Source organism: Denticeps clupeoides, chromosome 9 (genome assembly GCF_900700375.1).
Source record: "Denticeps clupeoides chromosome 9, fDenClu1.1, whole genome shotgun sequence".
In the NCBI taxonomy this organism is placed as follows: domain Eukaryota; kingdom Metazoa; phylum Chordata; class Actinopteri; order Clupeiformes; family Denticipitidae; genus Denticeps; species Denticeps clupeoides.
In genome coordinates this window covers 6,566,707-6,590,902 of record NC_041715.1, presented here as the reverse complement: position 1 = coordinate 6,590,902, position 24,196 = coordinate 6,566,707, and the positions used below count along the sequence as shown (strand labels likewise).

Sequence of the window (24,196 nt, the reverse complement as noted above, 5' to 3'; positions counted from 1 at the left end):
GGAAAAAGCCCTTGAGGCCGGCAGAAATTTAAGATCAACAGGGTTCGCCGAGGTCGGTGTTCGTTGCTTCTTTGAAAATGAGCTAGTTATAATTTCATGCGAACGCCTCTCCCTCCTGGCCAGACTCTGAGTAAAAAAAAAAAAAAGTGAATGCTTTCCACCGCGGCTTCGTTTTTATGGGCAAGATGGAACAGGCCTCACCAGCAGCATGTTGTTTGGTTGTAGGTGTGCATGTTCTGTTTGTGTCATAAATCGTCTCTGTTCTTTTCATAAAAATATTCTGCCTTCACTGAGCCCCATGTTTTTCGGCACTGACACAGGGCTTTTCTCAGAATAGCCGCCGCTCACCTTAGGGTGTTAAACCCGACCAGGTGTATTTTTCTCCTCCTCTTCTTCTTCCAGTTGACACACGATGGTTGGATGTTGGATCCCCGATGCTGCTGTCATTTTGCTATGGCATTGTAAGCCATTTCAATGAATATGTAGATATGGTGAAAGAATAATGCATGGTGCTTTCTAAAATATCCTGCAGGGTAGCTGTTTTCAAGACACCGCATCTGACATGTGATCAGGGTGTACATTTAAGATTATTATTTTTTTTTTTTGAAGATCAAAACATTTAACTTGTTATTGGTAAACTCCAATATAATTAAAATGAGGTGTAATACTCGATAATCAAACTGTTCATCAAATGCAGAACTGTAGAAACCACCTGGTATGTTTAAAGGGTTATTCTCTGGAAATGGAAATGGTCCATTGCACTTTTTTTGTTTGTTTATAGATGTTAAATTGAATAGTGCATCAGGCTCTAAAAAATGCATAGAAAGATATTTATATTTATGTCCCCGGGGAGCAGTGTGTGGGGACGGTGCTTTGCTCAGTGGCACCTCAGTGGCACCTTGGCAGATTGGGATTCGAACCGGCAACCTTCTGATTACGGGGCCGCTTCCTTAAGTGCTAGGCCACCACTGCACCTTTAAAGAACATGACCAAATGTGTTTTGGTGTAATATATCAGATATATTGAGCCTTGATTGTGATGGTATTAGTGGGCATGTATCATTGTACATGGATCTGCAGGTCGGTTTTAGGTTCTTGAGATATTCATCTGAACTCTTTCTGTCACACACACACACACACACACACACACACACACACACACACACACACACACACAGAAAGGCATCTTTTGTCCCATCTTTCTAACAGATTCTCTTGGGTCATGTGCAGGTTAGCAGGCTTGAGTTGACGGAACGTTCTGGAATGACCATTGCTCATCCATATGAATGTGGGAGCAGACAGCAGAGAAAAGGCTTCTTTCTCCCGCTGCGTGTCGGCGGCCGCGGGGCCACGAACGATACGGCTGCTCCGACAACCCGGCCCGTGTGAGAAAGAAGGATGAATGTGGGCGGACGGGGTGTGTGCGCATCAGGCGGAGGTGTAAATCTCTCAGCCGGCGTAAGCCGATAGGTTTGAGGCCGCCGGCGGAGTCGGTTTTAATTACGCCGTTCAGGTGGGCTTCAGGTGGGCTTCGGGGGGCGGCGGAATCCAGCTGAAGCTGCTTTTCTGCCATGAGCAGCAGGAGGAAATCCTTTCCGCGGACTCTTCAGCACGCTGGCTGGATATTTCTGCCGATTTTATGAGCTGAAATGAAATGAAGTATTGAAGTTTCCCACTTGAAGACACTTGACTTTCTCTCTCTCTCTTTCTCCCTGTCCCTCTCTCTCTCTCTCTCACACACACACACACTCACTCACTCGCTCTCTGTTTTCCACTACTGTGGGGTGTGTGGTTCTGTGGTGTAGAATATTGGCGGCTGTCCTCAGCCTGACTGATGAGTCAGGAGTGTGTGTCTATGTGTGAGAGATAATGAGCGAGTGAGCGAACAACTCTTTGTGGGACATTTGACTCTCTGCTTTACAGTTTCCTTTGTGTGTATGTGGGTAGATTATATGTAAGACGGAATCATACTGACAGTTTACTATGTCTGTCTGTGACTGTGTGTGTGTGTGTGTGTGTGTGTGTGTGTGTGTGTGTGTGTGTGTGAATGAGAAATAATGAGCGAGTGAGCGAACAACTCTTTGTGGGACATTTGACTCTCTGCTTTACAGTTTCCTTTTTTTGTATGTGGGTAGATTATGTGTAAGACGGAATCATACTGACAGTTTACTATGTCTGTCTGTGACTGTGTGTGTGTGTGTGTGTGTGTGTGTGAATGAGAAATAATGAGCGAGTGAGCGAACAACTCTTTGTGGGACATTTGACTGCTGTACAGTTTGCTTTGTGTGTTTGTGGGTAGATTGTGTGTTGGAATCATACTCACAGTTTACAATATCTGTCTGTTTACTATGTCTGTGTGTGTGTGTGTGTGTGTGTGTGTGTGTGTGTGAGAGAGGGAGAGGGAGAGTGAAAACTCTTTGTGGGACATTTGACTGTCTGCTTTAAAGCTTGCTTTTTGTGTAACATGGAATCATACTCACTGTTTACTATGTCTGTGTGTGTGTGTGTGTTTTCTCTGTAATGACTGTAATGACTCATGGCTCTCAGTTGCTGTGACGGCTTGGTAGTGTGTCGTCGCCTCTGCAGGAACTCTGCACCCGTCCTGCTGAAAACAGTGGAAATAAACGCAGCAGTGTTAGTGTGTGGTGTGTGTGGTGAGGTGTGTCACATCCTATTCCATACATAAAAGCACAATTGTCTTTCCATAAGGTTTTGGACGAGCATAAGAACTCACGAGTTGCGCCAGAGAGCACAAAAATATTTGAAAAACATCTTAATTTAATGAAATTGCAGGATGTGGCTCTGTCAGCCATATTCAGGTTTCAGGAGCCCCACTGAATTCTGGAAACACCAAGGGTCTCTTAAATAGTTCAGCACTCTTTTCACATCTTTGTTCCGCTTTCTTCCGAAAGACATTGGCCGTTTGTTGTCTTAACTACGATGGTGGTGTAAGTAGGCATAAGTACTAGTAGCCTAGTGGGTAGAAGACCCAGGTTCAAACCCCACTTACTACCATTGTGTCCCTGAGCAGGACAATTAACCCTGAGTGTCTCCACACTCCCTGTAACTACTGATTGTAAGTCGCTCTGGATAAGGGCGTCTGATAAATTCTGCTGTAAATGTAAATGTAGGCAGCAGGTCGTATCTCATTAAAATGTCTTCATCGGAGAATGGTGATCACTCGCTATCATTCTCACTTACAGTGGAGCCAAACCATCAAAACGTTCCCTCTACCCCAAAATCCACTGCTCCTCTGCTTTATTCACACCTTTTCTTATATTTTGCCACTATGATGGCGTACAGTTTGTCCCCTTTTTCATAGGTCAACTGTTGATGGTCCCAGCCATCCCGTAATTGTTTGATGTTCGTTGTGATCTTTTAAAGCCTGGCTAAGCCTGCTGGAGCACTGTAGAGCATGTGATTGGACGGATCGCCATGCGATTGGTTAGCGGGACCCACGTGCGGAATCATGGAAGCACCATTGTTTGGTGGGGTATCCAGCGTAAACAGTCTTATCTGCGGCCCTGCAGGAGGACACGTCCGTCAGCGGCCCTGTGATCTCCCTTCACCGCCGGTTCCTGCTGGCGTCACAGGCGTGCCGGGGGCGGGACCTGAGACTGTGTGGAAAATGTCTTACTCGGTGTCCCGAAATCCCACGCACTTTCACGCGGCGCGCCAGATGAATCACACTATCGAGTTTTGTCCCTCGTTTAGTCGGGATTGAAACGGAACCGAGGTATTAACAGTTTACAAAGGGCGTTTAATACTCCTCTGTGTGTTTAAGAACGGCTGTGTCGGTGGGTGGAGAAAAATGCACGCTTATAAAGGCTTTATAACACGTGTTATCCCACCAAACTGTGCGCGCTGATGTCCCGTCACCGTCGACATTGGGCTTTGAGCGCTGAGGTCAGCTGTCAGCACTGCTGCAGAGGAGAGCGAGGGCTGAAGGTCCCAGACCTGACTCGTGCAGAGATGAGAGGGAGGAGGCGGAGACCCCCCCCCCCTTCCAACCCGGCCTATCGATCATGGCGCCCGCGACGTTTATGTGTCCAGGGGCACCTGCTTTAACCCCAGCAGGAAGCAGTTCAAAGCCCCCGGTGGCCTTGCAGACCCGCCCTTTGATGTCCGAGCGAAGCAGCTGCACTGGCGTTCGGCCTTCGCCCTGTGAAGAGCTGTGCTGTGGTTGGAGATTACCGTCAAATCTAATACAAAACCAAAAAATTATATTGTTGTTCTGCTCTGTGTAACTTTAAGACCTTAATAAACCTTTTTGTTTCTTCTAAATGTGGCTGTACACCGCATGCACATGCTTTGACCTTTAACCTGTGTCTCCTACACATAAATGGTTACAGACATTATCGCCACTACGCAACCACAGTGCATGGCTGAATTGTGTGTGTGTGTTTGATATGTGTAGTCTTTTTGTATGCGTGTGTATGCACGAACCTTGTGTGAGTGTGTGTGTGTGTGAGGCAACACTGCCAAGTCTGGTGTCTGTGGTGGAGCCCGTTGATTTTGATAACATACTCATCAAAAATTATGAGGAGTTTATGAATGCACCATTTTAATTTCCAGGCCATAGTACACACGTCTGTGCGTGTCTAGGTGATGAATGGTGTTGAGCAGAGAAAAGACTGGAATGAAAAGCCCATGAACATCACAGTGTAGACCCGCCCCCTCCCTCGTCCCCGGGGGCCCAGGCTGTCCAGAGTGCCGCGGCTGGACCACCTGGCTCAGTGCCCGTCTCCTCTCGTTCTGTCTTTTCTCTTCCCTCACACACCATTTATAAGGCGGTTTTGTCAGCCAGCGAACTGAATTATATGCTGGCTTTGTCTAGCAATGGGGCGAGGTTCAATTTACACAACACACACACACACTCGAGTCCACAAACATCCTTATTCAGTAAAGAAAGAAAACCGCAAGGAAACAAGGAGCGATGCGCGCTGCATGGAAAAAGCGCCGCGCTCCGAGACGGCCCGACGGAGATCCAGATACCAGACAGCAGGAGACCAACTCCTGGCCTCCCAGCTGTCAGCTCACTTGAGTGGGTCCTGTTGTTCTTCCTGAGGACCCATGAGCTCATCTGGGGCCGGTCTCGGCTCTGGGCTTGCCCTCATGTTCACCCCTCGCTACGTCAGGCCCGGAGAACAGGGTTGAGTCACGGCTCGTTTGCTGCTGAGACGAACATTTCCACAGGCCTATTCGAGAGTAGACAGTGGGCGGGGCTAACAGTTTTATAATTACATTTTCATTACATTTACAGATGCCCTTGTCCAGGGACAGTCCTCCCTGGAGACACTCAGGGTTAAATGTCTTGCTCAGGGACACGATGGTAGTAAGTGGGATTTGAACCCGGGTCTTCTGGTTCATAGGCGAGTGTGTCACCCACTAGGCTACTACCACTACTATAATGATGGGCCACTAAATGATGGCAACAGGCAGGTTCTGAAGGTCTCAGTGACAAGTTGTTTCATTTAAATTTAGAAACGGCCACATTTTCTTACTACAAAGTGTGTGATTTGACGTAATGTAAGTTACTTGAGGGTTATGTTGTTTTTTTTTTTTTTTTTTGAGAAAAACTACCACACACACACACACACACACACACACTCTCGCAGAGAGTGAGGACTTGACGGATGTTTTTAAGATGATGTAACCGCAGCGTTGTGACCACGTTTACGGCGGCGCTCCGTTTTCTGCGCTCGCAGCAGGATGACGGAGCGCCGCAACAATCTGGTGATGTAGCACCGAATGAAAGCGCCACTTTACTGATCTGCCCTTAAATGGGGAAAAAAGTGTGTTGCTGCGGCGTTGGGATCTCCGGAGACCCGAAAACCGGTTGCACGTTTAATCTGAAAAGGTGAACAACAACATAAAGCAAAACATTTACGTAAAAATCGCACCATGTGTAAACAGCAAAAACAAATGATCTTTTTAAAGATGATTCTTGTACTTAATTAACTATTTTCTGCAATGCTATTATCCTATCCTTAATAGAGGACATTAGGAATAATTCAGACTTTCTGTATTGGAACGTATGAATATTGTACAGACATGAGTGTTTTAGGCACAACAAACCATTTATTTTTCATCTACTGTGTACACTGTGTACAGTTAAACTGTGAAATATGTGAGATCTTCTATTATGGGTCGAGCATATTCATGCACGGAGCGTTTCCTGTGTAGAGCAGGTGCAGAGAGAGAGAGGGGGGCTTTCCTTTTCCTTCCCAGCCAACAGAAACCCTGGTAAACTGTAAACTGTTATTTCCTGGGCGATATCTAAAAATAATAGTTCACGACCGTAAAATCACGATTGTTATTTTAGTAACAGTGGTCATAATGTGGCTTACAGAATCGTTCACGGTTTAATATCATCATGTCGCCCAGCCCGACCCTGTAGCTAAGATGCTGGACTCCACACTCGCACAAGTTGGAAGGCTGTGGGTGAGAGTGTGTGTGTGTTTTTGTGAGGGTTAAGCTGTGAATGGCTGGCCTTGTAAGTGTGTTGTGGTTTGCCGTGTCTGTCTTTGCATGCTTTGGTGTAGGGTGTGTGTGTGTGTGTGTGTGTGTGTGTGTGTGTGTGTGTGTGTGTGCAGAGGAAGGGTTAAGCAGTTGGCCAGGTGCCTGTGTGTGTTTTGTCTGTGGGAGGGCACCGATAGCACTGTTGGGTGGGGGTGGGGCTCCCCGACCCCTGAAGTTCCCTACTTCCTGTCGAGGGCGGGGGGGGCGGTCACAGCTCTCACGCTAACGTCCCCACCAGCCACACACACCCACACACACTCATTCTCTCCGTCTCTCAGTCTGTCGACCATGAAGCGGACACATGGTGTGAAGTCTGTGTTGTTAACGGAGGCGATGTAGCTCCGCCCCTCCTGAAGTCTGGTCCTCTTATGTACCAAAAAATAGTTTTTTTCTCTTTCATTTATTGCTGCTTCGCTCAAGGCCCTTGTCACACGTGGACATTCCCCACACCCCTCTTCGATTTGAGGACTTGAACGCAGGTTAGTCTCCTGCATTTGTGTCGGCGTGTTGGAACGTTTCTTTACTTTACTTTACTTTATTTAGCAGACGCTTTTATCCAAAGCGACTTACAATAGGAAGACACCAGCAATTCTCGTTCGATTTCTATAGAATATCGAGTTTACAAACTAAGAGGCCTGATAAGGCTCTTAGTTTGTACCAGGTGTTTCGCGCCTGGTGTGTGCACCGTTGTGAAAGGAAGCGAACGAGTGTGTGTTCCTGTCTGGCGCGGGCCTTCACAGCTCTACGAAGGGTTAAATCACGCGCTAAATTCCCAGGCACCGCTCCCCTTGTCCATGTAGTTTATTAGAGAAACGTCTTGTTCCGTGGTTCATAATCCCAGATGAGGGCCCCTGTTTAAATTTGTACTTATCTCTTTATTTGTTCGCCCCCAGTGCGCTGTGTGGATTAGTGGGATTAGCATGGATCTCGAGTGTGTGTGTGTGTGTGTGTGTGTGTGTGGGGCTGCTCACTTTCCTGGCTCGAGGCTAAACACCAGGCCAAAGGACCTTACCTAACTACTACACAAGCATAATTATGAACTTCAGTAAAAACTGAACGCCCTGCTGACCTCCACTTTCATGTTCTCAATAAAATTTGGCAGTAGAATGTGTTCAAATGTTTTTTGGCCTGAATTTTTTATTTTTTTTTAAATTACAGTGAACGTGCAGATAAATTGCAGTACAGATGGGACGATAAATCAATATGGCAGCACATAGTGATCCTTCCTCCAGTCATGCATTATTAAAATCTTGTGTCAAGGCATTGATGAATGTTTAAAATTAGTTTTTCCTCAAATGTTTTTTTTTTTTTTTTTTTTTTTGCCATTAGTGAACAAGCCCAACACGCTTAACCATAACGCATCATAAATTTCATAATTGTACCGCAAATCCCATCAAGACTGAAGTCAAATGAGTGAAGCAAGTTCTTCTTATAAAGCTTAGTCAGGCCACACCCAGTTTAAGTATGTGGACGAACAATTGGAACTTTTCTGTATAATAACCAACTATAGGAATGCGAACGTCGTTTTTAACCTGGTGTTTTAGCGGAGTTCCTGAACTGCTTGGTTAACAGTTTGCGGTTTAGGAAGGACCACCACACACCCCTCTGGTCAATATTTACTAAAGCCCGTCTCAGTTCTTTCATCGAGGTCCCGGCGGCGTGGGTGCAGGTTTTGTTCGGGGGAAAATCTCTCGGCAATCCAGTAATAATGGCCTTTCTTCTGGTTTAAGATGTGTGTGTTGTTGGGTGTGTACCTGGCTTGTGTGTGTGTGTGCGTGTGAAGAAAGCCTACAGCAGGGAGTGAGCGACCAGAGGACGTCCCGATCACACCTCAGAAGCCGTCCGTTCTGTTTGTTGGCAGTAAAACGCGGCGTCAGATAATCAATATCAGCGCTGCAGGATATTCGTCTCCTTGTCAGTCACCCACAGTTTCTTGCATGTATCGATATAGAATCACTGATCATGTTTTTCTTGATTATATGTAACTTTCATCCTGTCCACTTAGTATATCAGTGTGTGTGTGATCACATTACATTAATAATTCAGCAAAAATAACATATCTCAGAACTGAATTTGTATTATTTTATGTTTTTGCTCATTTAATTTTATTCTATTTGTTGCTGCATATTCCGTTCAAAATCCAGGACAAATAACTTCCCCGCAGTCGTTCTGCTGCTCCCATTGAGTCACGATGACCGATGCTCACCGAAACTCATCATCTCCGACCAGCCCGTTGCTGAAGTCCAGTCGGCGGCGTGTGACTGATGAGGTGGGCGGAGCCACTCGAGAGGTGTAGCTGGAACGGCGCTGTTTGTTTTCCACATTATCTTGGACCCACGGGGCGCCAACATATCGATACCACGTTAACAGAAATGATGTTGGATGTGATTCTTTTTTCCTTCCAAATGCACAAATAAATGAAGTGAGACTTATAGACTCAGTTCACGGTCCTCCAAAAATGCGTAAGAAATGAGGAGCGACGATTCATACGGTCAGTCGTCTGATGTTTTCTACCCCCTGTTGACTGCTCACTCATACTGGTAAACCTCTGGTCGGCTGTGAAACAATGACACAACCTGAAATTCCAACACCTAATTCCGATATGGTCCTACTACCATTTACCAGTAAGTTACCAACATGGCTTTCTGTAGAAATGGAAGCATTCCATCCATCCATCTGCCCGTCCATCCAGTGTTGCCATTAGGTTGGTTTCTAATTCTTGCTTGATATTTTGAAATGGATTTGTTCCTATTAGTATGATTTACCAATATGGAAAGTTCCATACACCCATCCATAACATCTGCGTGAAATTCCGATTTGGAAGTCCCAGTTTTCCTGATTTTCCTTTTCCGGTGTGGAGTACAATGGAAGGCTGAGTACGGGAAGCGTTCCTCTTTGTGCCTGCCTGTACCTGCCTCCGATCTGCTTTCCCCTTCGGCTTCAACGTGGCTGATATGGGCTGATGTGCCGCGGCGTCCACCTCCCGTGGCTCTCTGAGATCGGTGGCTGCGATTATCACACACCATTAAGCTTTCAGCAGGGCCGGGGCGGGCCGTCCGGCTGAGCTGTACTCCACACGACCCGCGACCCCGTTCACCCAACACACACACACACACACAGCTTCACACACTTCCTTTTACTGCTGTGGTATGTGGGGTGAAGCTGGCCATGTGACCTGAGCACCTAGTCAAACCACAGTGGGGCAGATTTTCACTCCCCGTCCCTCACACGCAGCATTGTGTCACCGGTACCGGAGGCTGAGGCTGGACCTGTGGCAGAGGGTCTGGGGTGGAACGGAGGGAATGTTCCTTCTGATGTAGTTACACCTCCTCCTGCTCTACATGGAGCATTCGATCCCACGGCCCTATACACACACACACATACACACACACACTGCTCCCACTCATACTGGTCCAGCCAGAGGAACTGGTTATAGAGGGATGGTGCCGTGTGTATACACACACACACACACACACACACACACTCCGACACCCGCAGCTCTTCCTGCATGACTGAGAACAAAGGTGCTGCTGCACCCGTCCAACGAGTCTGATACGCTAAACCCCACTTCCTGCTTCCCCTCCACACTGGGGACAGCGGGGTCACAGGTCAGGCCACGTGTCCAGCAGACTTTTTCAGGAACTTTCTGGAAACTTTTGGACACAACCCCGTGGTTGTTTTTCTCCATAATTTCAAAATGGGTCAACTTTCACAAACGCTTTGTTTGTTACACATAAAATGAAATCACAAATTGATTCATACATTAAATATTTTGAACTAAGTTATAACTTTTTTTTTTCTGCTTCAAAAATGTGACCAATGGATAAAGTCTGTTTTAATTTAACAATATTCAGTATTAAATAACTATTAGATATTTGAGCTTGAGTTTGTGTTGCCACGACGAGTTTATTAATTTTTTTGCTGAAAGCTTCAACCTTGTCCCCGGGACCCTCCGTGTTCTTGGAGAGTCCCCGTCCCCTCCGACACACAGCCAGGACCGCTTCGCTCTTTTCCACTTCCCCTCAGAGTTCTGCAGCGCTGCCGGCAGGAAGGAGATAGGAAACAAAAGAACCCACTTCCTGTGGCGGCCGCCAACATTCCCGCACAATGTGGCAGGAAATGCCTGGCAACTAAGGGACCTGTGGAGTGTGAAGCGGAGATAAAGCCCAATCTCTCCCCGCGTCCCGGCGCTCCGGATTCCACACTCGCCTTTTCCCATTACTCCCTCTTTCCATCTCCTTTCTACCTCTTTCCTCTCTCTGTCTCTGCTGAGCATCACCGTTTTAGTGATTAAAGTGATCACAGTTGGGATGTCATGATGTCCAGTTCATGAAACCAACGATAATTATCATCCAAGTAGGCAAGAAGATTTGCATTTGGCCAAGTCGATGTAGCCATATTGTATATCATGAGTAATAATGGAGTTTTCTTTTATATTTTGTGGCCTTGAGACGATTGATACGAACCGTCTGCCGGAGGGCGTGTCTGCATCTGCCCTGTGATTTATTGACTCTTTCCTTTATCCCTGATTTGATGTGTTCCATCAATCCATCATGATGCCGTCTCTCCCGGACGGCCCCCGCATGGTGCGCCAAGGGGGAGGGGCAGCCGTTGTCATGACAACGCTCTCCTGGGCAGTTTTACCCTGGACAGAATAGGAAGTAAGGAGAAAGAAGAAAGACTAGTTGAAGACCTTAGGACGCTGGAGGTCCGTCTTTAAATCACCAGCCCAGTCGGAGAGGTTCAGGAGGTTCTCGCGGCCTCCTGAAGACCAGCACCCCACCCCCCCCCAGCCCCGCTCCTCTCTTTCCTCACCCATGGGAGGAATGGCGTTCTTTCAGGAGACCTCGGGAGAGAGAGATCCTAAACGGGATCCAGTGTGTCGAGAACCGCGAGAGCCGGTGGCGGTTTTATATTCCGTGTGACTTGAGCGGCGCTGGCTGCAGGTTGTCAGGTGGAGGTGACCTTTCTTGCTCCGCCTCCCCTTGCGCCCCCTGAGAAAATGGAGAACGTCTCGGGCTGCAGTGAAACAGAGCAGCATGCAGTAGGGCCTCTTTCCATGTCTTGCACGTTCCTTTACTTCCTTATTATTAACGATTTGTCATTTAGTATAGAATCCATGGCCTTGAACATCTGCTGTTCGAGGATTAAAGGAAGTGATCAGTTCTTTTCGCCTCTTTTCTTCTGACTTTCTCTCTGACCTTTCGCGATTCATGACCTTCACCCATTCCGCCTGCTTGTTTTTGATCATGTGCGATCAGAATTGCATGTTGGGAAAGGTGTCCTGGAAACGCATGCAAATGCCGCCTTCTCGCCCGAGGCGCAGGCCGCAGCGCCGCCATAGAAACACCGACCTCAGGTGCAGCTCGGCTCCCGGATTCCGTAAAGGAGCAGCTGCCAGTTCCGGCAGCCCATCCGAGGCTTGGAGGCTTTTGACTTGCTTGCACCTGCTTTCTCGGAACGTGTCTCGGTGCTTTTTTTTGGCGCGTCTTCTCACACAATGACAGTTTTCCGTAGGAGAACGGATGCAAGTTACGATATTGACGGGTGGCTGAGTGATTAGCCGGAGACGGTCAGATCCATCTGAACGGGGTCAGTGAAGGGCCTGCTGTAAATCTCTGAAAGTGGGAGCACCTTCAGCCTGCTGGAAGGTCCCCCGAGGGGCCTTAAAGCCTTAAAATAGGGACCGAAAAAAAAAAAAAAAAAAAAAAAGATAAAATCTAGAATGAATGGAGCTTGGCTGGCCGGGCTGTTGGGAAGGGGATGGGTGGGATGGGTGCTGTGGTTGGTTCTTTCATTCAGGTGTGATTGTGAATGGCCAGTGCTGGTGTGTGTTTGGCCGGTGAGGTGATAACGTACAGCAGTGTGGGAATGGAGAGGCGTGGCACCGTCTGTGCGCCGTTACACTGGCGCCCTCTGTTGGTGAATGTAGATCTGCCTCTGTGCAGTTTTGTGCAGATGATGTTTGCCGAGCTTTTTTGAGACATTGTGTTGAAAGTAAGTGTGTGTGTGTGTGTGTGTGTGTGTGTGTCACACACTCCTGTTTAATGACTATATACAGCAAGGTAATTTATTCACTCTGCCCATTCACTAATCCCGCAGCAGGCATGAGAAGGACTCAGACTCAATAACAAAAGAAACCATGGTGCCGCCGACAGACCTCCGGCACACGCCTTGCGGTTACCTTGTTTCCGTGGCAACGTTGCAGAAGCCTGTACTTTGTTGCCATTCAAATTTTTTGTACTTTTCCTTTAACTTGTCATTCAGTCCATTGGCGAGGACATTGGCGTGGGCGTCTCCCTGGGATAAAAGGATGTGACTCACCATCATAACATTCTTGGGGTGAGTGTGGGGGGGCACAATCCCCCTAATTATTGGTGTTCAGTATGGCGTGGGGGGTGTGGATGTCACCGTGAGACGGGCGTTTACGGCGTGCAAAATGAGTACACGACGCCGCTGCTGAATTATTGATGGACAATCCAATCAGCGCACTGGGCTCTCAGCGAAGTGGAGGGGTTGCCGTGACGACAGAGATCCTGCTGCGGGGATCCAGCTGCTGTTTGCACTTTTGCTCCGCGTTGCTCCGAGTTATCTGTCTAATCTGCTAATGAGGAGGAGGGGGGGCATTAGTTTGTAGGAGAAAATGAGCAGGAAGGAGATGCATCATGGGAAAGAAAATGAATGAATCTTTGTTTCTCATCCAAGTTCTTTTTTGATGGGTCTCAGATAAGGACCTTCATTATAGTTTGTAGATTTCATCTATTTTTATGCAGTCCAGCTTTGCGTTCTATTTTAATTTGGCTTTAGTAATTTAGTCTTAAAGGTGAATTATTTTATTTTGAGGAATCGTCTAGTTTTTGTTTAACTTTGTTTTGGTTTGTCAGATATAATGAGGAAAGAAAATAATCTCTGGTATAATATTTATTGTGTGACACGAGTCCGTCCATTGTTGCCGTTATTTTAACTACAAGAATTTCCCTGCCCCCAAATTTCCCTTATTTGTCATTAAAACAATACATTTTGGGAATTGTTTCTTTATCTCTTTATAAATGTAGGATTCCTTAATTGACATTCTTAGTGTTTGAGTAATACGATCAGTTAAATCCAGCCAATTCTGGGCGCAGCTGAAGTGGATATTGGCGTTGAATTGGAATTAATGGCAGGAATTTGGGAACGGAAGCGAGGTGGGGGGGGGTTTATTCAGACAGACTGGAGGGTGGCCTGGCAGGCAACTGGGCGGGCCCATCTGGGCCTTGGGGTGGGTGGGGCCACAGGCTGATATCAACCCAAGAACATCAGAGGCGGTCAGACGATTATGCGTAAGCCTGGAGGTGTGTGTGTTTTTTGTGTGTTTGTGTGTGTTTGTGTAAAATGGGACTGACTGGTGGACAGATGGTTGTTCGGGAGTAGGTTGGTGGCCATCATCCCCTGCGCCTGGGCTGGGATTAACCTGTCACCGACAGAAGCAGGGGTGTGTGTGTGTGTGTGTGTGTGTACATTACGCCGCACACCTGTGCGGTTTTCCTCTCGCCCGAGCTGCCTCTCTCTCCGCTGCAGTTACCTGATAACAGTCATTACGCTCAGGCGGGGGTCAGTGGAGGTTCAGGCTTTGCTTTACACTCTGAACAGGAAGTGAAACACCTGAACCCGCTGTCTAATGCTGGATTAAAAACGTTTTCACAATGGCTGCAAAGTACCGTGGGAACAGCGGACCAGTTCTAGTCTAAAAATGGCAATATTTCACACACAAACACACACACACACACACACACACACATTCACACCCTAAACACAGATTAGCAATGATAAACACACCCACACACGGTCTCTCACTGATCAGCGAAGACAAACACACCCACCTACACACATCAGATGGGCCATATGCGTATGATGCATAAACCCGCTCCTCTCAATGCGTCAGGCATGTCCATCTTTCGCTCAGTTCCCCTTTTTACGAGCTCTAACACTCATCCTACTCAGGGTGTGGTAGCCATCGAATCCTGGTTCCGGCCTCCCCACGTTTGATTGGGTTTCCTCCGGGGTCTCCGGTTTCCCACCGTCATACACACATATGCAGATATTTACACATTCACCCAACACGCACAAAAATAAACTGTACTCAGATCAGGCCGCCACACTCACTACCAACTAGAATTTCTATACCAGCACTAGAAAACCACTAAGCAACATCGTTATGGTAAAATCGATCGTGTTCTGCACTGCATCGGTTATGAGACTAATTGGCTTTCCGCGGTCTCCGCCCTCGCCGCCGCTGATCACTGCAATTCCTGCCGTCTCCAGCTCTGCGCTCTGCGTTTCTGTTCTCCGATGCCGTGGGCCGCGGCAGGAGATCCGTGCGGGAGCGGCGTCTGGCGCGGCCGTTAATTGAGGGGGTTGACTGATGCAGAGGAAGACGATATTTGTCTGGTACCAGACAGACAAATATCTGGTTTCATATTTGTCTTTTGATTTCCTACTTTAACATCCATGACCTTTAAGTAAATAAACTGGCTGTTTGAGGATTTGGGTTGTGTGAGGAAGGTGGTATATATAGAGGTGTGTATGGGTGTGTGTATTTAGGGTGTGTGTGTGTGTTGTGGTCGGCTTTACTTCCGTTTTCCCTTTACTGCTGTAATCACAGTCTCTTCTAGTTCAGAGCACCCAGCTGCAGGCACGCCCTTCTCTCTGTGTGTGTTTGTGTGTGTGTGTGTATGTGTGTGCGTGCGTGTGTGTGTGTGTGTGTGTGTCTTTTGGGGTTATTAATCATGATGTTTGAGACGTGTGCCGGGGGAAGCACTGTATGAGATGGTTAGAGACTTTATCATTTGCTGTTCATTTTTTAAAAGTGACGCGACTGTGGGTCAGTGGTGGCCTAGCAAGTAGGGAAGTGGCCCCATAATCAGAAGGTTGACAGTTCGAAACCCGAACCATTGAGGTGCCACTGAGGCGCCTGTCATGGCTGCCCACTGCTCACCAAGGGTGATGGTTAAAAGCAGAGGACACATTTCGCTGTGTCACCGTGTGCTGTGCTGCAGTGTTTCACAATGACAATCACTTCACTTTGGCTTTCTTCCTGTGTCCTTTTTTGTAACATCGTAATTTCTTATAATTTCACTTAGTTTTTTTTTTTCCAGTACACACACACACACATTAACAAACAGTTAACATCTCTCTACTGTCACACAGCGTCAATAGCAGACAACTCAGTCACAAAATGTAAAGTGAGATGGTGCTCACTTGCTTCTCCACTGCACTTCATACTCGAGGCCAAACCAGCCTTCTCCCCGCCGCAGGCCCCATCAGCAGATCTCATCAAGACGCCGCGTGCCAGCTTTCCAAGCGCATCCTCCCAGTTTGCAGGATCGTCTTTAGAGGGGACGTAAATCAGGGTGAGACCCTCCCTGATGCCGTATGGTTACGGCTGTTCTCGTGTTTAGTTACTTTCTCGCAGCCATGGCAGCCTGAGATGTCCACAGCAATGTTTCCATGGGTCTTTTCACCTCAAGTTGCTCTGTTATGGGGCAGCGGTGGCCTAGCGGTTAAGGAAGCGGACTTGTAGCCAAAAGGTAGCGGGTTCGAATCCGGAACTGCCAAGGTGCCACTGAGGTCCCCTTGATGAAAGCTCCGTCGCCACTAGCTGCAGCCTTTCGTGGCTGCCCACTGCTCACTAAGGGTGATGGTTAAAATGAGCACACACGTTTTGTGTCCCCGGGTCACCGTGTGCTGCGTTTGCCGTGTATCACGATGACGAAAACGATATATATTAAAAGTGACGCTCCAGTACAGGGTCCAGATGTTGGTGACCAAGAAATATTCATCAAATGATAACAGACAACCCAGAAAGCCAGAAATGATCTGTTTGTGCTGTATAATGACATCCATGCCTCAGTACAGTATACTATGAATTACAGTATTGGCCATCCTGGTGCATCACTGCAAATGTGGTCTAGAAATACATTTCACAGATATTTTCCGAATGTATCGACCACTTAGCCAATCTGGCACGTCTGTAATGGCTCCCTTTGTCTTTGTGCTTGACGGGGAACCTGACCTGGGCTGAGAGGAAGTGCAGCCCGCCTCAGTCTACAGCTCCGCTTTGTGTCCTCATCGCTCTTTGTTCATCAGACCCCGTTTAGCCTAATTGATGTGCAGCTATTCATTTCCAATTGCTTGTGGCTGATTGTGACCACACCCCCCTCGCCCCCGTATCCCACCCCCCCCCCCCCAGCTTTAGCCTCCAACCCCTCCTGTGGTGTGTGTGTGTGTGTGTGTGTGTGTGTGCACTGATACACTGAGGCACAAGAACTCGCACGCCGTGACGAGAATGTCCTGTAGGCCGCGCCGATCATTATTCTTCTCGTTTTAATTACACAGGACCTGAGCAATCAATTCCGTAATAATGACTGCACATTAATGACATTATCATAATGAAGTCGTTTAATGGCGAGCCACTGTATTCAGATGGAAATGGCATATTAAGGAGAATGCAGTGTTCTAACGTGTTCAGCAACGTGTTTTGCAGGTTTAACGGTGTATAGATTTTATTGGCTTGGCTGTTCTTATCCAGTCGCTCTGGATAAGGGCGTCTGATAAATGCTGTAAATGTAAATGCTGTAAATGTTCAGAAAATGGTGCCGATGGGGAAATATTGCCCGATTTTCTGGATTCTGCCTGCTCTTTCTCTGCTTTAATCTGATTAGACACGCTGTCTGTCGGCACCGCGTGTGTGTGTGTGTGTGTGTGTGTGTGTGTGTGCACGTGTTTGGTCCGTTGAGGGGGTTGTGTGTGTCTGTGTGTGTCTGTCTGCATGAGCCGTGAGTTGGTGGTGCAATTCGCACCTCGGCTGATAGGATCAGACGTTCTGCGGGTTCCAGACGCCGATGGTATGTCCTCTGACAAAGGATCCCCCCTTTTCTCCATATCATGGACCCCTCAGTACAGTCCCGTGATAATTTTTTTTTTTTACGGACCCCTCAAGCTGTCAATGATCTCATTTGTCTTGCTTTAGTTGCGCAGCGTCCTGCTTTGTGCTTTGACTGTGCATTGATAGCTGATATGACTTTATATGGTTATTGCGTACACCAACGTGTACTGTGCCAATCACCGTTGCTGGACTTTCCACAAAACACTATGAGCTAAGAAAGGAATATGCTGCAGCAGGCGGTAAAAAGTTCTTATATCACTACTTTTTCTACACTGTGGCATTAATTCTTTTCCTCTGAGTGGAATAAAGGGGGTACATTTTCTTCCCCTCTCGTAGTTTGGTTCAGAGTGTGTGTGCCGGTGTGTGTCGGGGTTGGAGGAGCTGGAGGAGGAGGACATGATAGCCATCTCGCTGTTAAGTTTCCGCCGCTTTCTCAGGGCGAGTGTGTGAAATGATCCCCATCGGACGTCCGTGTGTCTGTGTGTTTGGTATGTGGGGGTGAGGTTCTGCTTTGACACACTAATCCCTCAGCCCGTCTTGTCTTTGTGTGGAGACCTGGTTGGGGTGTAGGGAGGAGCAGAGAGAGAGAGAGAGAGAGAGGGTGGGAGGGGGAGTCTGTTTAGAGAAGGTTGTGTGTGTGTGTGTGTGTGTGTGTGTGTGTTGGAGGGAGGCGGCTGGTGGACTGACTCTCTCCGAAAAAGAACAAAGAGCGCCTCCAGTCAGGGCCCGGCCTTCACCGCGGCTCGTCCTGGCAGCCGGTGGCGCTCGGCGCTGGCCCTCGCCGTGGACCTCCGCTCTACCCCCTCATTAACCCCGCCCCTCCGGCTCCGGCATGCGCACATGGCGCGCTGCTCTCCGTCTGCGGCCGGCCTGAAACGCCGTCTGACCGACCGCCCTGCTGCTGAGGCGACCTGCTGTGGCTTTAGCTGGAGCTGAAACCCTGCATGCATGCATGTGAGTGTGTGTGTGTGTGTGTGTGTGTGTGTGTGAGAGAGAGAGAGAGAGAGAAGGCCATTGATTGGTCTCCCGGCTCCCTGAACCGAACTCGCACCCGCTCCTGCTCTCATTTCTCTTTCTACTGGAGTTCTGAACTGACAAGGAAGGAAGATGCTGAGGTAACCTTGAGTGTGTGTGTGTGTGTGTGTGCGTGTGTGTGTCTTCTGCACAGTGACTCTACACAGTGTTACTTATCTTATTTTTGCAGATGTACGCTGTTTGCATGCGCATTCGTGCCACTGCGAACCAGCAACGGCGGTTTATTGGGACGAACTTGTCGCTTTAGGACTCAATTCATTCATTACCTGGATAAACTGGATCTCCTGCTAACGATTCGCACGGACTGAATGCATCGCGTGGCATTGCTTGTGTGAATATGAATAAATAATGCGGTTATGATGAGTGCAGAACAGGCTCGCACAGGGCTGGATGCTTCACAGCTTGGCAGCGGGCTGCAGCGTGGAACCGTTTTGCTGGGTAATTGTTTCGCGGCTGTCGGGGGAGATTTTCAGACACACACACACACACACACACACACACACACACACATACACACACTCCCTCGCTGGCAGAAATCAGGAGCTCTCCAAATATTTATCGGCGCGGCGACGGGCGCGGAGGAACGCCGGACTTGGCGCTGGTGGGGTTCGGGTGGGAGTTGGGAGCTTTCCCCTTTGGAATTGGGGATCGGCGGATGGTCTCCGGTTGAAAGCCCAGGAATTCCTGCGTCCGATTTCATTTTGAGATTTCCAACATATAGGGGCGCGGAGTTGAACCCCATCATTCTGACGAGCTGTCAGCGGCCATGCTCCACAATTACAGATGGTCGTCTTCCGTCTGAGGTGCGATGGGATATCGTTTCCATAGGAACGGAGGATGGTGATGGACGCAAGGCTGTGAGAAATTCTGACATCACACACACATACACACAAGCTGGCTGCTTATGTGTGTAGGGGTCCACTGGGTGTGATGGGGTTCCACAGGAGTCATCGAGCAGCCTACCAGTGTGTGTGTGTGTGTGTGTGTGTGTGTGTGTGTTCTGAAATCTGCACCTGGGTCGCCACTGAATTCTACACATAAATGCCCGCGCTTGTGTTCAGAGGCTTTACACTTGGATGCGTGTGTGTGCGCGCACCCACACAATGAAGCAGTAACTCGCAGTTTGCATCGTTTGTAAAACCCACAAAGGCCCTGTGATTGGCTCTCGGTGTGTACCTTCACAGCCGCGCGTAATGAATACGCTCTTTGTGGGGAGCGGAAGATGGATGCGTTTGCCATTTTGCCCGCAATTCCGTTGATTATCGGCGGATCGCTAAGCTTTCCTCAAAAAAACGAAAAAGCGCGGCCGGTCTGTGGCTTTTTCTGTTTTGGTTCGTGTGGGTTTTGCAACTTTCTCTGAATGCATTAGAAGCCATTTCATCCAACTTCACTCTCATCACTGTCCGCAAAACCAATAGTTGGACTCGTATGAGTCCTCTATAGCTGGTGCTGAACTGGAAGGAATAACTGCAGATTTCCGATGGATGGTTTTTCCTCCTCTGGAAGATGTCCCTCAGCTTCTCTCTCTGTCTCCGCACCAACGGCCCGTCCATCAATTACAGTCACCCCTTCAGATCAAAGCTAATGGGTCTGAGGCTTTTTAACACCCCCCTTCCACCCCCCCCCCCCCCCCCCCACCCCCCCCCCCCCCCCCCCCCCCCCCCCCCCCCCGTCTCCAGAGCTACTACCTGCCAATTAAAATTCAGAGCGAGCGATTCTTATCCTGGGCTCCACGGGTCGAGAGGGATCATCCCCAAGGGCAAAAATGTAGGTCAGGGCCGGGCTGGGATGAACCGAATCTGGAGGGCATGAGGTGAGGGGAGGAGACGGTCGCGCCGGGTTTCCAACCAGACCTGCCAGATGAGCTCAGCAGTCATCATTTTTTTCCCCGTTGCCAAGGAAGCAGCCCGGAGACGGGACCCTCGTGGGGAACCGCTCCTCCACCCCAGGTGCTTATCTCTAATCCAGCTCCCGGTTTCCTCTCCGTTGCCATTAGCGAGACTCCGCCTATCGTCTGAACCAGGCTTTGAAGAAGTAGGACGTCAGGCCCTTAATTGCCATTTTGGAAGCTCATGTACCGCTGTCACCGAGGAGTGTATTGACCTGTGACTCCCATCAGGTTAGGGGTTAAACAGCTGTCTAACCAGCACATGATAGCTTCAAATGTTGTGCAGTGCTACAGATATAATTCAATTTAATTAAATATATGGTGGAGACTGGCAAAATCTATTGAAATTCAATTGTATGAAGACACTTTATGCAATAGTTAGTATTATATATAGTGGTCAGTGTTATATGACTGTTTTTACTTAAATTGGTGAGTTTTTGTCAAAAACAAACTACAGGTAAGAAGAGTTCAGGGACCATGTTCAGGATTGAAATATCTGATGGATTTCGTTTGGAAAATCTTATTAAGAAAAGAAATAAAACCTTGATAAACCTCTCCTGGATCCTTCTTAACATACTTGTTTACCCGCCCTGAGACAGAACCCAGCCAACTTGGGCTTGGTGTGGGTGTTGGTGTGAGTGTGTTTGGGACTGATTGGGCTGTGTGTGTGTGTGAGTGTGTAGATGAGGATGTTAGCTGTGCTCTGTAGAGGAGAAAAGCTGCTCTATTGTGTTCGGGTCTCCGTGTTCCACCGCGTTCGCCGTTCCGCCAGACAAAGCCCGCGCCGGCTCAGCCCGTCAAAGCTGGGCCACAGAGCCGCATTGTCCCCGTCCACCTGCAGCCGGCCTGCCCCACACTGTTCCTATTCTAGCGGCCGGAGTGACTCAGGCATCTGTGCCGAGCTCCACCGGACTTTGCCACCCCACCAGCACCTTTGCTGGAGACCCAAACGAGCCGGACCGAGACCGGCTTCTTGTCAGCATGGCTTCAGCCGGTTTATTCTGTCTCCTCATTGACAACCTGTGCACTTCGTTTTATTTCCTCTCGGCAAGACGATCCGTGGGTCAGCAGCTTGGTAGACGAATTTGTTGACAACTGTGCACAGTAAATCGACACTACAGGAATTACACAGGGTTCCCACGGGTCAGGGCATATTCTGGCATATTCGGGAACTATTGTAAAGGCATTTCCAGACAGGAAAATTAGATAAAATTTGGGTGCCAAGTCGGGGAATTATCAGGGAATTTTGTTAATTGCATATACTGCAGTAGATGTGTATTTAGGTACTTTATTATTAAGTCATTTATCCTTGTTCTTATAGGGGGGTTTAGAAAATATTCCAACAGCAATATGTCATGATATTGTATCCATTCAAGGACATCAAATATCGATATTTTTGTTTACAAATTTGGTCCACCGGGCGGTGCTGTCTTTAAAAGTGAAAGTGAAGTGTTTTTCACTGTGATACACAGCACACGGTGACACAGCGAAATGTGTCCTCTGTATTTATCCATCACCCTTGGTGAGCAGCGGGCAGTCATGACAGGCGCCGCTTTGCTCAGTGGCACCTCCACTCCTGTAGGTGGCGCTGTACGGCGTGATGCATATCGTATTGTGAGATCCTCGCCAATACACACCCCTAGTTCCCAGTGACTGTTTTTGTTTTGCTCATAACTTCTTCAGTTCTGAAAATGTGCAACATTCTAAAACGTACAATCTTTGCGAAGTCTGTGTCAGATTGCTAACGTACAAAACATACCAGGCGAGTGTAAATTTCAAGATTTTTGGCTTGAAAATTAAGAGTTTAAGTGATTAAATAAAAGCTGATGGAGTTGCGGTTCTGGATTGTTCCATTCAACACACCAAGCTGCCTATATTCAACAAAAATTACGTAAATGCAATTTTGAATTCTGTAACTTATTTAAATGCCCTTTTCTGCTCAGCACACACCTTTTAATATCGGAGGTCATGATGGTGATGAACACATCTCATGATGCCAAACTAAGGATTCAGATTAGTTTACCGTTATAAACCAGGGATTATAACCCCACCAAAATGGCTTTATTATTTAGACTTTTGCAAAACATGCCCAGTTAATATGTATTAATAGTTTATTAAAGGTCATATGTAGGAGTGATGAACTGTTATTTCAACCAGCTCCCAACTGTAGTTTTTGAAATATATATAAAGGACCAGGAAGAGAAAAGGCCACTTTGCTTTTGGTTCGTAGTTTACGGGCGATCCTGATGTGTCCCGTCCCTGTTGCCCAGCTGTGTCAGTAGCTTGTTTTCCCAGCAACTCAGCTCATTGTGAGGGGGGGGTGGCGGCTTGTCACCCGGCCGGGTGGGTGAGAAACGGCCCTTGGTGGGGACATGTCGAAGGCTGATGTGGAGCCCCCCGTCCCTCTTTAGTGTTGTCAGTCAGCATCCTGGGCCGTCTCACGAATCAATATGCCTTTTGTTTTGGAGCAGAAAAAGCCTTTTTCCGAATGATCTGGGACGAGAGTGCATCTGTATGGGGGGGAAGATGGGAAGAATATCTTTTAATCTTTTAACTGGACTCCAGATCTTTTAATGAGGAGATTTCACATCTGGACACTTTAAACACACACACACACACACACACACACACACACACACACACTTCCATTCAGATACAAAGGAGCTTCTCAAAGTTCAGCAACTGCGTGTGGATGCGAACTCATGCATGCAGAGGCAGTCACACACTGCAACACACACAGACACAGTCTTAACCACCACAAGCATACATGCTGACCCTCACCATGTTTTATGAGGACACGCCTTGGACACCTCAAAATATTCACATCAAAGCAAACCTTGTAAGTTAAATGAGATAAATCTCACTTTAAAACAATCGTTTATTGTGAATTCATCGTTGCGTGAATATTGGCCGTTTTACAGGGACAGTCAGCAGGCTTTGTGACCCACACACACACAAACGAAGACAGACACACCCACTTTCTCACACTGCACTGCAGCTCTGCGCAAATGTTTCAACTCTGCGCCACACCTGACCTCTGACCCCCCCCAGTTCAGCAGTTATTGCTCAGAGCCAGCGCGCACGTGATTGATGGATATTGCACTGGCCTGGATATTGATGTCACTGTAGGGTTACAGCGATTTGGTCCAGGCCACCGCTGGAGTGGGGCGCTGAGTCCCATATGGAAAACATTCCCTCTCTCACGTGGGAATCTCAGATCCCTTCGCTATGGCCATCTGTGCAGTTTTTGGACGTTTCTGGCTGGGCTTTTTCTAAGCGGGCAATTTCATCGAAGAAATCATTAACTCTATTATTCGTATCGTTTTTGTGCGTTTATATGTGTCAGGCGGTGGAGAAACCTGAGCAGCCCCATTAGTTTAGGCAGCCTTGTAATCTAGTTTGCATATTTTGTGTGTAGTCAGCATATTTTTGCTTTTTTTTTTTATCTCCACGTCCTCAGTTGGACGATTCAGGAGTTGCTGCTCAGGAATGAGCGTCCATTTGCATTACCGTCTGAGAGTTTGGCGGTCTGCTGTCGCCCTCTCTGCATTGTGCGTGAATGAATTGAGGGTCTTTTGTACCCAGCCTGGGGTTAGTGTGTGTTGAGTGTGTGAATGTGCGCTACACTTTGCAGGCCAGTTTGTGTTCCAAAAGTGGGTTCTTTAAAACTAGACAAGGATGAAGGGACCTCTGCGATTAATAATAATTTTATAGGCCAATGCACCAATGCTTTGTTGAATTATCCTTTCGAAAATCCGAATAATAAACGATGGCCTTGGTGTCAGTGGGACTCAGATTTAATGCATCGTCTTGTGTTTATATTTGCAA

The 24,196-nt window shown here is 47.9% G+C and overlaps 1 protein-coding gene across 12 annotated transcripts in view; it reads left to right on the top strand.

Moving 5' to 3' along the window:
* Nucleotides 1-24,196, top strand: part of dip2a (disco-interacting protein 2 homolog A) — a 69,465-nt gene that overhangs the window by 12,475 nt on the left and 32,794 nt on the right. The window contains exon 1 of one of the 12 annotated variants that reach the window (XM_028990538.1): nt 18,481-18,560. The exons of 10 other annotated variants lie outside the window; for them this stretch is intronic. The gene's annotated coding sequence lies outside the window, so the exon portion shown is untranslated. Of the gene's footprint in view, nt 1-18,480; nt 18,561-22,769; nt 23,208-24,196 lie in introns of those variants that run through there. One more of the 12 variants, XM_028990539.1, reaches the window with a different exon arrangement.